Here is a 13,837-nt window from a genome sequence, read left to right as displayed (position 1 = left end):
CGTGGCACTCACCCTTTATATATTCATAAACATTAATAAGGTCACCCCTCAGTCTCCTCCAAACTAAAGAGACCCCGCTCCCTCAGCCTTTCTTCATAAGGGAGATGCTCCACTCCCTTAATCATCTTTGTTGCCCTGCGCTGGACTCTCTCCAGCAGTTCCCTGTCCTGCTGGAACTGAGGGGCCACAACTGGACACAATATTCCAGATGTGGTCTCCCCAGGGCAGAGCAGAGGGGCAGGAGAACCTCTCTGACCTACTGACCACCCCCTTCTAATACACCCCAGGTACCATTGGCTTCCTGGCCACAAGGGCCCAGTGCTGGCTCATGGTCACCCTGCTGTCCCCAGGACCCCCAGGTCCCTTTCCCCTACACTGCTCTCTAATAGGTCATTCCCCAACTTACACTGAACCTGGGGTTGTTCCTGCCCAGATGCAGGACTCTACACTTGCCCTTGTTAAATTTCATCAGGTTATTCCCCGCCCATCTCTCCAGCCTGTCCAGGTCTCTGATGGCAGCACAGCTTCCAGTGTCAGCCACTCCTCCCAGCTTGGTGTCATCAGCAAACCTGCTGATAGTGCACTCTATTCCCTCGTCTAAATCGTTAATGAATATATTGAATAATATTGGCCCCAGTACTGACCTGAGGCACTGCACTAGATACTGGCCTCCAACTAGACTCCGCACCATTGACCACCACTCTCTGGCTTCTCTCCTTAAGCCAGTTTGCAACCCACCTCACTACTCTATTGTCCAGACCACACCTCCTCAAGTTAGCAACTAGGATGCTGTGGGAGACTGTGTCAAAGGCTTTACTGAAGTCAAGGCAGACCACATCCACCGCTCTGCCATCATCCATCCACCGTGTTACATTCTCATAAAAGGCTATGAGGTTGGTCAAGCATGACCTACCCTTGGTAAAGCCATGCTGACTGCCCCTAATAACCCTCTTATCCCTGATATGCCTTGAGATGGCACCAAGGATAAGCTGTTCCATCAGTTTCCCAGGGATGGAGGTGAGGCTGACCGGTCTATAATTACCCGGGTCCTCCTTCTTGCCCTTTTTGAAGACTGGAGTGACATTGGTTTTGGATGAGCTGAAGTGGTAAGGGGAGTATTTGCTTATGTTTTGAGGGAATTTAAACAGGATTGTATCCTAAATTAATCTGTTCTCAGAGAAGAGAAAAACAGCTGAAATAGCTTTCTGATTATAAATCAGTTAATCTTCTGGCCATAAGGATAGCCATCCTTATTTCAAATCACTGCAGCCTCAAAATGCTGTTGTTTGAGCAACGGGCAGTTTCCCGGCTCTGCGGAGGGGAGGACATGATCCCGCCGCTCCACACGCATCCCCCACTGCTCCACGCGCATTCCCCGCCGCCCCACGCGCATTCCCCGCCGCCCCACGCGTGGCCCCCGCTGCCCCACGCACATTCCCCGCCGCCCCACGCGCGGCCCCTGCTGCTCCACGCACATTCCCCGCCGCCCCACGCGCGGCCCCTGCTGCTCCACGCGCCGCAGGCAGAAGCGATGCAGTGAGAAGCACCTGGGCAGCTTTGCCAAGTCCCACTGCGGCCCTGCACCACGGCCACGGATGAAGGATTCAGGTTCACCGCACACATTTGTGTCTTGCTGCGCTGGTGAATGGATGGTTAAGTATATAATTATTTATGTGCTGCTATCCATCACTAGCATTAATCCAAGCACTTGGCTCTGCAATTAGGTTCTCATCACTCTTGTTGAAATCCCTTTATCACAACCACAGGCAACCAGTCCACATGCAAGAAGAAAAAACTCTCTAGCAGATAACGTGCAGTCCAAAGTGCTTGCTCAGAGTTATTTTCTGTATTACTATTTTTACTTTGCCTGGCCATCTAGGATTTCTCCAAACCTCTGAGCCACCTCCCGTTGGAGAAAGCAATCCTAATTTCTTCCTAGAATTTCCTCACCCCCATCCCTGAACACCAGACCTCAGCAACGCTGCTGACAATGTTCAGGTTACATGTAAGAAAGCACTCACTTTGCAAGCAGTAAGATTTTCAAAATGGAAGTAGCTTAATGGATTTTTTCCAAGGTTTCTGTCTTGCCAAAATGCCTTCTACTCGGTGCCAATCTGAAATATCAGCCTCTTGTTGTCACAGTGTGAGCACCATAGTACAAAGGTGAATGTTGTCTCTGGTCGGATGCTGGAGTTTCTGTGCTGCTTGTGGAGCGGCAACACGCCAAGAACTGTGTCTGTGCTCTATTTCCTTTCTCAAGTATAGTCAGAAAAAAAAGAAATACAACCACAGAAAAATGAGTTTTGGCAGCAAAAAGTGGGATGACCGAAGAATTTGCAATGAATTGTGCAACCTTTTTACCTCTCCCTTGTAAAAATAAAACACATCATTGAGAAGACAGAGAAAACGGGGAGCAAGGGCTATCGGGGAGCCAGACGGCTTGGGTGATCTGCTTCTGTTTGGAAAAGCAAGTTGAATGTTTGACTTTATCTTCTTAAGAGAAAACTACAGGTCTGACCTCTTCCAGGGCATCTCAAAGCAAAGCTACTGCAAACTCTCACCTGAGACGGGAAAAAGCCAAACACAACACACAAAATCCACACAGATCTCTCTGCTTTTCCAACAGCTTTTACCATCCAAATTGTTAGATCTTTAAAACAAACCAGGAAGAGCTTCAGCATGCAGCACAATCTGGGGAGAGTGAATGCAAGAAGAGGCTTGGGGGTTAAGTTATTAGTTTTAAGAAGCGTAGCTACAGAAACTCACTTTCAAGAGTGTAAGTATTTTCAGTACGTCTGCCTGTTACTGACATTTTATGCCCTTCAATGAAACCTTCAATTTGGGATAATCCAAGAGTCAGCTTTCAAATCCAAGATGATGATATTTGCACTGCAGGAATGTTCTAAGCATGCTCATTTTTAGAAGTCATCTCATTAGAAAGAATATTTATCTGTAATTCACCTATAGTCCCAACTGTGCTTCCAGTTCAAAAGCACAAACACCCCCAGAAGCCGGTACCAGGCAGGGCTGTGGAAGGGTCACCGGCCGTTCTGAACACCTGTACTGAACAAAACGTCAGCAAGACGTCTGGGCGACTGACGGCTGGGGGGCGGCTCACGCTGCACAGCTGCTCCCCGCACCTCTGCAACCTGCAATACGTGGTTTATGCTACATCCAACAGCACTTTCAACAGCTTCTATAAATACCTGCACTACGGAGCCTGGCTAAAGTAGGTGAGGCTTCAAGCGCAAGAATTTGCAATCAGATTAAGATTAGCTCCCTCAGACTGGAAACTCCCCGCAGCAAAGACCTGGGAATGAAGTCTCCAAAACCTCCAAAATCCACCACTAACCTTTAGCATTTATTACCCCTGATGCTACCCTGCATGGAGATAGCATTTGTATGAATAACCTTGAACAGAGTTAAAACTACCCAAGTCTTGGGAGCAGATCAGCTGTGGTAATAGAGCTCAAAGCTGCACCTTGGTAAGTACTGTGTGCTGAACGCAGCAGCCCGGGGAAGCAGAGCCCTGCTCACGCAGGCTGTGCCGGCAGCTCTGCCCAGAGCTCTCGGGCGCGATGGCAGCTCCGCTCCAACCCACAGCTCAGGCAGTTTCTTGCTGGAAAGCATAATTGAACGTGTGATAGAACCACAGAGCGTCCTGAGCTGGAAGGGACCCCCAAGATTCACTGAGTCCAGCTCCTGTCCCTGCACAGGACACCCCACAGGTCACCCCGTGTGTCTGAGCACGTTGTCCAGTCTCTCCTTGAACACTGTCAGGTTGGGGCCGTGACACCTCCCTGGGGAGCCTGTTCAGTGTCCAGCCCCTCTGGGTGAAGAACCTTTTCCTCATGTCCCACTGACCCTCCCTGGCACATCTCCTGCCGTTCCCTGGGCTCTGTCACTGTCACAGAGCAGAGCTCACCCTGCCCCTCCTGCTCCTGCTGAGGAACCTGCAGCCCATGAGCTCTGCCCTCAGGCTGCTCTGCTCCAGCTCAACAGACCCAGGGACTGCAGCCGCTTGTCATCCAGCTTCCCCTCCAAAGCCTTCAGTCACAGTCAAACACCCAGTCTGGTGAAACACCAACAGAGAACTGGAGGGTCCAGCTGTCCCAGGCACCTTCACCCAGCCCGCACGGGGCAGGTGCTGCCAGCGCCGAGCTCTGTGGACACGGGGCTGCTCTCGAAGCAGCGCTCTGTGTCAGGTGAAAACACTGCCACGTGTTCACGCTGCCTGTGCCCGAGGCGCCCGCAGGACAAGCCTGCAGAGACTGTACCGGAGCGGCTGTCAGAAGGAAACGGTGACACTGCCCTGGGAAACACACTGCGAGGCACCTGGAGCCCTTCCTGATGTCAAACAATAATAAATTATGTAAAGGGATGTGCCAAGTACTTTTTCATTATGAAACAGCACAGCAAGAATTATTAAATCTACAGGAAGGAGGACGACCAGGGAGGGGTTCGGTGGTTTGTGTTTTCTTGGGGGGGACTTGGTTTGCGGTTTTGTTTCTGTTTGTTGTGGGAGTTTGTTTGCTTTGGTTGGTTGGGTTTTTCTGTTTGGGTTTTTTTTCAATTTTAGGAGCCTAGACTAAAGGCAAGGGAAAAACATCTGCCCTTGAGGCCTTTGCTTAAGGTCAACGGAAAGGATTTCATTTCTTTGGATAAAGCAACAAGTACGTTTCCGTCATCCCCAGCTCCCCTATGGCAGAAAAGTGCCAAAGTCACCCACAGCTGAATGCCCCGCTGCAACCAACGGCCCGGACCCAGCGCCACGGAGCAGCGGCACAGGAACCGGAGCACCGCGGGGGCTCCCTCCCTTTCTAGGCACAATTATTCAGGGAGAAACAACCAATTTTGCCCTCCTTTCCGTTAGTATATTGGGTTTTTTAATTCTGAAGACCAAGGGACCACAAGGTGATCCTGCTGAGAGCAAGGAACAGCGCTGGGATTTGGGAACCGCTGCCCTGTGTCTGCAGGGAAGGACGAGGAACGCTGTCGGCCACCAAGCCAGGAGGCACCTCCCGACACAGCGGCTCTGCATTTCCTACGTGTAACTGCTGGTGACAGAAAGGGCCAGGGGCAGCGACTCACTGGTGTCTCAGGTGGGGTCAGCAGAGCAAATCTGGACTCATTTAAGCAAAATGTTCCCCAAGATGCCAACTGAAAGGAGGGAAGCGTCTGCTGACTCTTCCTGCACACGTCGCCCTGTCTCGCCTCTTGCGGCCACGCGGAGGTTTCCAGCCCTTTGCTCACCCCACTGCCATCTGCCACCTCCCAGGAACAGCAAGCTGCGAGCCTCCTGGGAGCTTCCAGGCTCCAGCGCAACAGTCAAACACATCTGTAAGGCCGGTTATTTCTCAGTACCAAAAATGCACTTTTGATGGACACTCAGACGCCTTACTAAACACAAGACCACTAGACTGAAAAAATCAGCTTTTGGATTCACATTTTTCATAGAGAAAAATGTATTAACATCTTCTGTGCTGACAAAAATTCAAGCTTTATGTTGTCTTCTGAAGCCTTCAATATGAATCAGTCACATGCTGATCTCAGCAGATCACCCAGACGGCCTCTAACAGGCCAACAGCTGGCCACTCTCCTAATTTTCAGGGATATTTATGTGGCAGAAATCTTCATTTTTGTTAGCAAAGATAATACAGATGGAAGTGTTACAACATTTAAGTTTCTTCTCAAAGGACTGGAGAGCTGAACACAACCACTGACTGCAAACCAACAGCCAAGGGACCTGCAGCAACGAGCACCACTGACTGTGGCTTGGGGGAATCAGCTGGTGCAGTTCCAAACAAAGAACTCGCATCTGTTTAGTGTAGAGGGGATGGATCTAAGAGGATATAACAAAATATAAGTACTGATTTTAACATAGCCATTCCTAGTGAGATCAAACACTGTGCAGAAAATATAAAGCAATAAAGAGCTGCATCACGCTAACCTGCCAAGCTGGAAGCTGATGGTTTTGTGGTTTCCCTTTCCTGCGTGGTTCCAGATGAGTAAAACCCCAGCGTTTCTGGCTGGGACAAAACCAAGCCTCTGCACATCTTGGCTCCAGCATATGAACCGCAGTCCGAGGTGTAACTTCTGTCAAGAGCTCTGGTCTCCTCCTACCACCCACTTGAAACCATTCTGCTCCTTGACACACAAACCCATTCCTTCCCCAGCGCAGGAACTCCAATTACAAGTTGCCTTTTTACTACTACATCTTTTTATTACTGTAAAAAAAAAGATTTTTAATACCACGTAAATACATCATACTTAAAACAGTAGCATTATCTGCAGTCTCTGACCCTCGGACTCGGGTGTCCCTGTGCTCAGCACGTACCATCCCACCCGAGGAAGACCTGCACAACGGGATGTCCAGCTGCTGCACAGCCGGGTTACCCCAGAAGCAGCGTCCTGCCTCTGCCCACAGCTGCCCGACCCTGACTTTTTGCCCTGGTCCAGTTTTAACCCGGACGTGTCCCTGACCCCCTCCCTGCACCACGAGCTGGAGCGGGGAAGGGTGGGAAAAGCGACACTGCCGCCTCCAGCAGCGCCGCTGCTTTCCAGCCACCTGGAACCGGAGCATTACACCCGGTGCACAAACAGATGGCTGTGACCCACCAAACCAGCTGCCTCTGTGAGAAGTTTCACTTTGCCACGCACCCGAGATCGTTGTTTCTTATGTTTTTTCCTTCGCATTTCCCCAGTGCTGAACTCCTCGTGGGGACCACGCAGCCCATGGCCTTGAAAGCTCGTCCCTACGCGATTTGCTCAGCCTGAGCATGGAAACGCACTCTGTGCAGCTCATCTCAAGACCTCACTGGCATAGCCACCGTTCCCCAGCCGGTCTCACGATGGGCGATGTTACTTTGTCCCACAGACCCTGCGGGCAGCAGGTGCTGCAGGGGCGCCTGAACTGCTGCTCAGTGCCCAGAGCTCCAGCTGCTTCAGAGACGCAGGCGTTCAGCATCCCTGGAGAAACAAAACAGCTCTGGAGCACTTGTCCCACAAGTCACAGCTCCCTCCAGTAAGAGATGCTCAAGTGCGCTTGTGAGTGGAGGTGCTACAGACGCAGGACTGTCACAGCAGTCTCGCCCCCCCATGTTTGGCTGCCCAGGTGTTGTGTGCCTGCAGCTTCTGGCACCGCATCGCTCTACAATAAAGGGAAACTGCCACAGCCAGACCTACCTTTGCCTCTCTCTGCTGAATTTTTCCCCTGTCCATCAGTCCAGGTTGTGCCCCAAGGATACACAAGCCTGCACAAAGGGAGGAACACTGCCCGTGGCTTCCCTCTGCCATAGGGAAACACTTCCCAGGTGTTCCATAAATCCAGATCGGGGGGCACAAGCCATGGCCACACACTCTCTCAAATTTGTATTTACCTAAAAGTCCCATGACCATGAATGATGCCAAGTAGGATCAAACTATCATTCATCTCCCCCTGGTACAATCAGGTTTCTTACACTCCTGGGAGGAGCAGGGGACTGTCTGGCGGTGCGGATCCACTCTGATTTTCACCCTTTCTTTTGTACACTCTCATAAGAAGCAGTCAGCGCCTGTAAGAATTAACATTTACTTATGCAAGTCATGGCCACTCTGGTCATCCCTCTCTCTACTGAAACCTGCCTCAGGGCTTGAGGACCAGGCTCCCTGGACACACCAGCACTGGGCCAGTCCCTCCCAGAACTGGTCCTGGCTCCTCTTCACTACCTGTGACCATTAACACCCACATCACTGTGTCCCAGCCTCCACAGCTTAACCACCCACTGTGCAAAACACCACTGCCCTTTGGGTTGTTTTGCCTTTTTGTCCTTGTTTTTGGTTTCAGGTTTTGGTTGATTGTTGTTGGTTTTTAACCTACTTCCTTGCTGCTTACAGACTGAAACACAGGAGGCTCCATGTGAACAGGAGCAGAAACTCGTTTGCTGGGAGGTGCCAGAGCCTGGCCCAGGCTGCCCAGAGCGGGTGTGGAGTCTCCTTCTCTGAGACATTCAGACCCCCTGGACCCACCTGTGTGATCTGCTCTGTGACCCTGCGTGAGCAGGGGTTGGGCTGGGGGATCTGCAGAGGGCCCTTCAGCCCCACCAGCCTGGGATCCTGTGATACTTCAACCTGCTGAGTATCAAATCTTGCATCAGCAGGCACAGTGAACAATACCAAACTGTTCCACATATTCAAATATTCACATTGTCTCATAGTCAAATGTCCAAAGCACTTTGAAACTTCACCAGGTCTCAATTTATCCACTTTGTTCTTTTTCCTGGGCTATAGCAGACAGTACTGTAATCCAAATTCCTTACTTGGAAAAAAAAAAAAGTTCCGAAAAGTGTGTTATTTTGTTTATAAACAGTCTCAAAATTTAATAAGGTCAGTTTAGCAAAAAAAGTCTTGTTAAAGCAGGCAACTCTCCCCCAAAATATGAAATACATGTCTGAAACGGAAAGGATACCGCATTCAAACAAGTCAGTTTTACCGCTGTTTATTAAGCTCATTAGATAAGACCTTTCTTTGAGTTCTTAATTTTTCTTTAATTTTTGTTTTTACTTCCTCATATATGATTGTTGGACTGCTCCCATTTCTTATTCTGCCCAAATTTATTCCGCCAGGAAGATCCAGTACAGTAATTTCACCAGTAATTAAAAGCATAAAGCAGGTTTGGTTTTTTTTTCTTTTGGAACATCACAGCTTTAGTTTAACATATCAGTTACAAAACAAGAAAAATCATATGTACATTAACTTCTGGTGTCCTATATGTTACAATTAATAGTATAAGAGAAAATTATTGATCTTAAAAAAACATGTCAGTATCCCAAAAAGTCTGTTCTGATCCATACTAGTAAAGAAAATATGCATTAGGAATATCTTATGACAAATGTCTCTGTTAAAGCTATATCTTTCTTCATTCACAGTTTATATAAAAACCTGCCAGTGAGATGATTAAAGCCGAGTTTAGGGCCAGTGGCACTCATGCGTCCCGTGCCAGGTCCTCTCCTTTATCCTCCTCCAAGTTCTCGGGAGCACGTTACCCTCCTCTTCTATTCAGAACACTCCTGAATAAAACATGTAGCACCCACTAGAGCCCCAAGTGTCACCTGCCAGGCACAGGACGGGCAGCGAGCTGTGCTACGGGCACGCTCCTGTTGCTGTTCTGCAACACGACGTTTTAGTCCATGTCTCAGTCTCATGTGTCCCTTGAGGTGCACTTTGTACCCAACACATGATGTGGTAAATAACGGATCAGAAAGATTAGCAAGCTCCAGAGCATGAAAAGTCACACAAAGTTGATTCACTATCAAAAACAAAACCAGAGAAAGTAGCTGAAGTGAAGCCTAAAGAAAGCGTAACTCCCGCTGCCACAGAAATACAACAGTGGGCACTCCAAAAAGGGTCACTGCACACAGGCACAGTACTTACAAACAAGCTCTGATGCAGTAGCCAAAGCGCTGAAACAGCTGTCCTACAAAAATACACTTGTTCATGGCTTTCCTTGAACGCTGCAGAGCTGCTTAGGAGAAGAAATGAAATTACACTGGGAAGTGATCTTATTATCAAAGTCTCGAAAAGGTACTTCAAACAGTTTTGACTTTTGCAACGCTGAAGGAAACAACAAAGAAGTCCGAAAGAAAGAACAGGCCCTGACCCTTTCCTTTCTGCTGTACAGACTTGTCAGCAAAAAATAAATGGGAAAGAAACTGCCCTGGGAACAGCCCTTCCCTGGGACAGGAGCCGCTACACCACAGCCACGGGGCAAGGGGCGCCCCAGAAAGGGAAGGGGATTTCAGCCCCGGGAGGTTCAGTGCTGTGTCCAGCTCGCTCGTGGAGCTGCACCCCAACAGGCACAGCAGACACCTCTAGCAAAAAACTGCTTTTTCAGACAAGCAGCAAGCCGGTTGCACCGCCACCCTTCCCCCTCGTCTCATATTTTATTATAATAATAAACCGACTGCTTACCTGTCATGGTCTCTCAGCCACAGCTCAACAGAAAACCCAGAGGCCGGTGCCTCGCTGCCAGCCGCAGCCCCCTCAGGCTGCGCAGTGAGACAAACAGCATCCTGAACTCAGAACCCTGCTGCTGCTCTTCCGTGAAAGAGCTGTAGAGAGTCGGATCAAATCCTGCCGCTTCTCGACAGCTTACAAGAGAAATTCAGACATCCCAGTTAGATTCACTTACAAGAGAGGATCTGCAGAGCCTCCCCCTCACCGCACACCTTTCCTCTCCCTTCACGGAGAACCACAATGGCTTGTTCCCTTCTCAGCACAAAACACCACCTGCAGATTGAAGCTGGATGGTGCTCCTCCGGCAAAGCGGTGGATCCAGAGCAGAGACCATCCCTTACGGGCAGAGGGCAGGAGGTCCGTGCCGCCCGGCGCCCGGGCCTGCGCCACCCGTCCTGCCCGCTGCACCCGCCACCGGCTCCACCGCCAGCAGACACCGAGCATCGACCGCGGCCTTGAACAATGAACTACTGAAAAACAACAGCTCTTCTCATTCTCCTTAATAGCTGGTAAACGTGACCTACAAAATTTGCCTGTGAAACAGAAAACCATTAAATGGGTAAGAGTATTCACACTTCCATCATCTCTTCCTTGAAAACAAACGCGATGTTTGCACGCGACACGTACAAAGTCAGATAACACGCTCCTGGCACTTCAAAATGTTGTTTAAAGAGAAAACTAAAATTAAAATACACTCTAGGAGGTAACTCAAGCAAACACACTGTCACTATGCAACTGTCAACACTATTTTTAATGGAAAATACTCAACATCAAAATCTGTCTTTGCTGGAAAGTTTTTGCTAGGAAGAAATCAGGTATTGTCTCTAGCAAAAGAATCTTCTTGAGTACTTTACTAATAGGTCCCTTCTTAATTCAACTGGTTACGGTCTGGCCGCGGTTTAACCCCAGCCAGCAACCTCACCACCACGGGCTCTCCCCCAGACGCTGAGCAGCGGCCGCTCGCTGTCACCTCCACCACAGCACCTCACTGCACGCATTTCAGGAGCTCCCAGAAGCAAAAGCACACTATGCACAACACCCTTTTATTCAATCGTTCTTACATATTTTCTCCATTTTTGAAGGTAAACTCCAGTGCTCTGGCATGCAGGGGCTAAAGCATTAGTTTAGGGGTTTTTAATGCCTTTTAGCTTCATGGGTCTGATCTACCTGTATTCCTCCCTGCAGGCACAGAAGTCGGCCAAGCTATTCTAACAAGGTATTTCACAGCCTGACCGGTGAGCCCTGCGCGGGTCGGCGGCTGGTGGCGCCGCGGGGAGCTCGCCGCTCGGACCTGCACCCCCCTGCAAAGTCACAGGAGACCCCCCAGCCCACCCCCCGGGGCGCAGAGGACACGCCGCCCTGCAGCAGCAGAACCTGCGAACACTGCCAAATTTTCACTTCAAAAATTCCACCAGAAGCGCACGGTGACACTGGCGGGTTTTGGCGCCTCCTGCTCCCGAGGGCAGCGGCCCCGGCGCTGCGCTGCCAGCAGACGTGCTGCGCATCTTCTCCCACCAGAAACGCAGGTCACACGTTTTTCCTATGCTTTCAGATAATCGACGCAGTCAACCAAGCTGTTCAGAAAGGATTCGCTGGTTATTTGGTGCTCGGCTAACGGCAGCTCCAGAGCCCGTCTGCTCCTGCCATGGGAGAACAACAAATTCCTGTCCCCAAGAGTCGCCAGTTTGCTTCAGGGGCTACCTACCTACCATCAGACCCAGCTGCTGAGCTGTGGAAAACAACACTATTTTGCAAAACTCTCAGATGACAAAGCCTATTTTTTTCCTTCCTATCATTTACTGAGGATTTTTCTTGTTTTGTAGCAGATTTCAAGCCCTCCAACACACATGGGCTGTCTGTGTCCAGACAGCTGGAGATCCCGGCTTCAGATGGAAAGCACTGCCGAGGGAGTAACTAAAACCCTGCAGCAGCATTGACAGCCTTCTTAATATGCCTGACAACCGGGAACTGGCAAAAAGACTGACACAAAAGCAAGCCATTGTCCTCAATAAATATTAATCAACCCTCTTAAGCTGACAAGGTTCGCACGAACCATCGCACGCCAGCTGCCATCAGCAGCAGGTCCTGTCGAACCCGGTCTCACCTGCGACGCTGCAGCCCAACAGCACAACCTGCATCCCCGGCCCTGCCCGCAGCCAGCCCAGCAGCACACGAGTAACTGCACTTCAGGCCTGCGTACAGACCTGTTGGCTGATGTAACAGGCAGACCCACGGCAAAGCTCACTGAAGCAGAGGACGTCCCGCCAACACTCCCAAAGCCACGTGTGACCCAGCAGGTTGTGGCGGCGCAGGCACTAAAGCACGCGCACAGGGAATTGAGCACCGTTGCGCTCTCGGGAAGCTGCAGGCTGCTATTTCTGACCATTTTACCCTTCAAGCTGACAAGTTAAGGCCAGGGGAAGGCAGGCATTGCTCGCGGGTGATGTGACGCCGCAGCGCCGGGCAGCACAGGCTCCCTGCAGCGACGGGCCTGGAGCAGGGCCGGCCAACGCGTCTCCCTGGGGAGCTGGGGATGGGCAGCGGCCGCCGGGCTCCAGCAGAGCCAGCCCGGCCCGGCCCGCCCCACCACTGACCAACCCAACAGGGACGGACATTCCCGCTGATGTTTTCTAGGACTTTTACACCTGAAGCAGCACTGTCACTTCAGAGCCAGTATGAGCCACATGAAGTTGCTACAACACATTATGGCCATATGGGATGGCAGTAACACTTTGTACCAGAGCATGCACCATCTTCTCCACTTTCTCCAGAGCCTCATCTTATCGTATGGCAAGGAAAGCTACACAGGCACGCACAGAAGGAACCTGGCTGGTGCTTCCTTCCCCATCCGCTGCTCAGAACCGCACAGAGACAGATTTCTGGGCAGGATCTGTCACAGCGCAGGTGAGCACACGGTGGCACGGGCACAGGCTGGGAAGAGCATGAGCACGTCACCGCCAGCCAGCTGGAGTGAGAAACATCACCCGCCACAAAGGCCTGTGCTCACTGTCCAGCCTAAAGGCTCCACACAAGTCACTGGTTTAGCTCTCAAAAACTACCCTACGTGCTACAGACACATTTCAATTTATGCTGCACTACACATGACCTTGGATACAAAAATATGGGACATTTTCGACTCAGTTTGAGTAAGAAGTGAGAAGTGCACAAAAACTATGTAACCCAACACTGTGGAGACAAAAACAAAAAAGAGGAAGAAAACCATCCAGCCTTGCTGTCTCCTGCTCCCGCCCAGCAGCGGCCTGGCCGGCAGGGACACGGAGCCAGCTCCGGGCTGCACCGCGAGTCCCACACGGCCTGGCGTCCCCTCGCACCAGGAGCCACAACCTACACAGTCTGCTAAATGTGACTTGGTTTTAATTGGTTTTCTCTCTATGGTAGCACACAAACACAAAAAAATAACCAAAAAGCTGCCACAGCAGGCTGGCAACATGTTCAGAGGACAAGAATCAAGCTGAAACTGTAACTTTAATTGCCCAAAGAAGTCTACTAATGTCACCAGCAGGGCCATGTCACTGGCAGGAAAACATGAAAATTAAAAAGAAAGATAAAAAAATCCTTATGTCATTCAGCAAGGGGAGCTCCTTCTACTCCGACAAAACCAATCCAGCTTTCTTGCAGGTTCACTGTTTTGCCCTGAAACATCTTCCCGCTGCCCTGAGCCAGCTCTGCATCTGTCTCTCCCCTTGAAACACTTCACCCGGGTCTGGGATGTGGGACACGCACACAGCTGCACCGTGGTTCTTAAAACAGGTTTTAGAATCCAAACAGATACTCTGAGCACACTTAGATTGTCAAAGATGGCGAACGCCATTTTCCTCTACTC

General features: G+C 50.5%; 1 protein-coding gene and 1 long non-coding RNA gene across 3 annotated transcripts in view; both read right to left on the bottom strand.

Annotated features, from left to right (window-relative positions):
• The window catches only part of MAP2K4 (mitogen-activated protein kinase kinase 4), a 94,911-nt gene that overhangs the window by 67,930 nt on the left and 13,144 nt on the right, over positions 1-13,837 (bottom strand). The window lies entirely within an intron of this gene.
• On the bottom strand, positions 8,461-9,719 carry LOC309446822. Its single transcript, XR_014185505.1, has 2 exons — positions 9,412-9,719; positions 8,461-9,286 (listed from the first exon to the last, which is right to left on the bottom strand). It is a non-coding gene; the product is annotated as an uncharacterized lncRNA (long non-coding RNA).

This window comes from Streptopelia decaocto (assembly GCF_964273445.1).
Source record: "Streptopelia decaocto genome assembly, chromosome: 16".
In the NCBI taxonomy this organism is placed as follows: Eukaryota; Metazoa; Chordata; class Aves; order Columbiformes; family Columbidae; genus Streptopelia; species Streptopelia decaocto.
The sequence above is the reverse complement of the archived record's forward strand: the minus strand, read 5'-3'. Positions and strand labels throughout refer to the sequence as shown.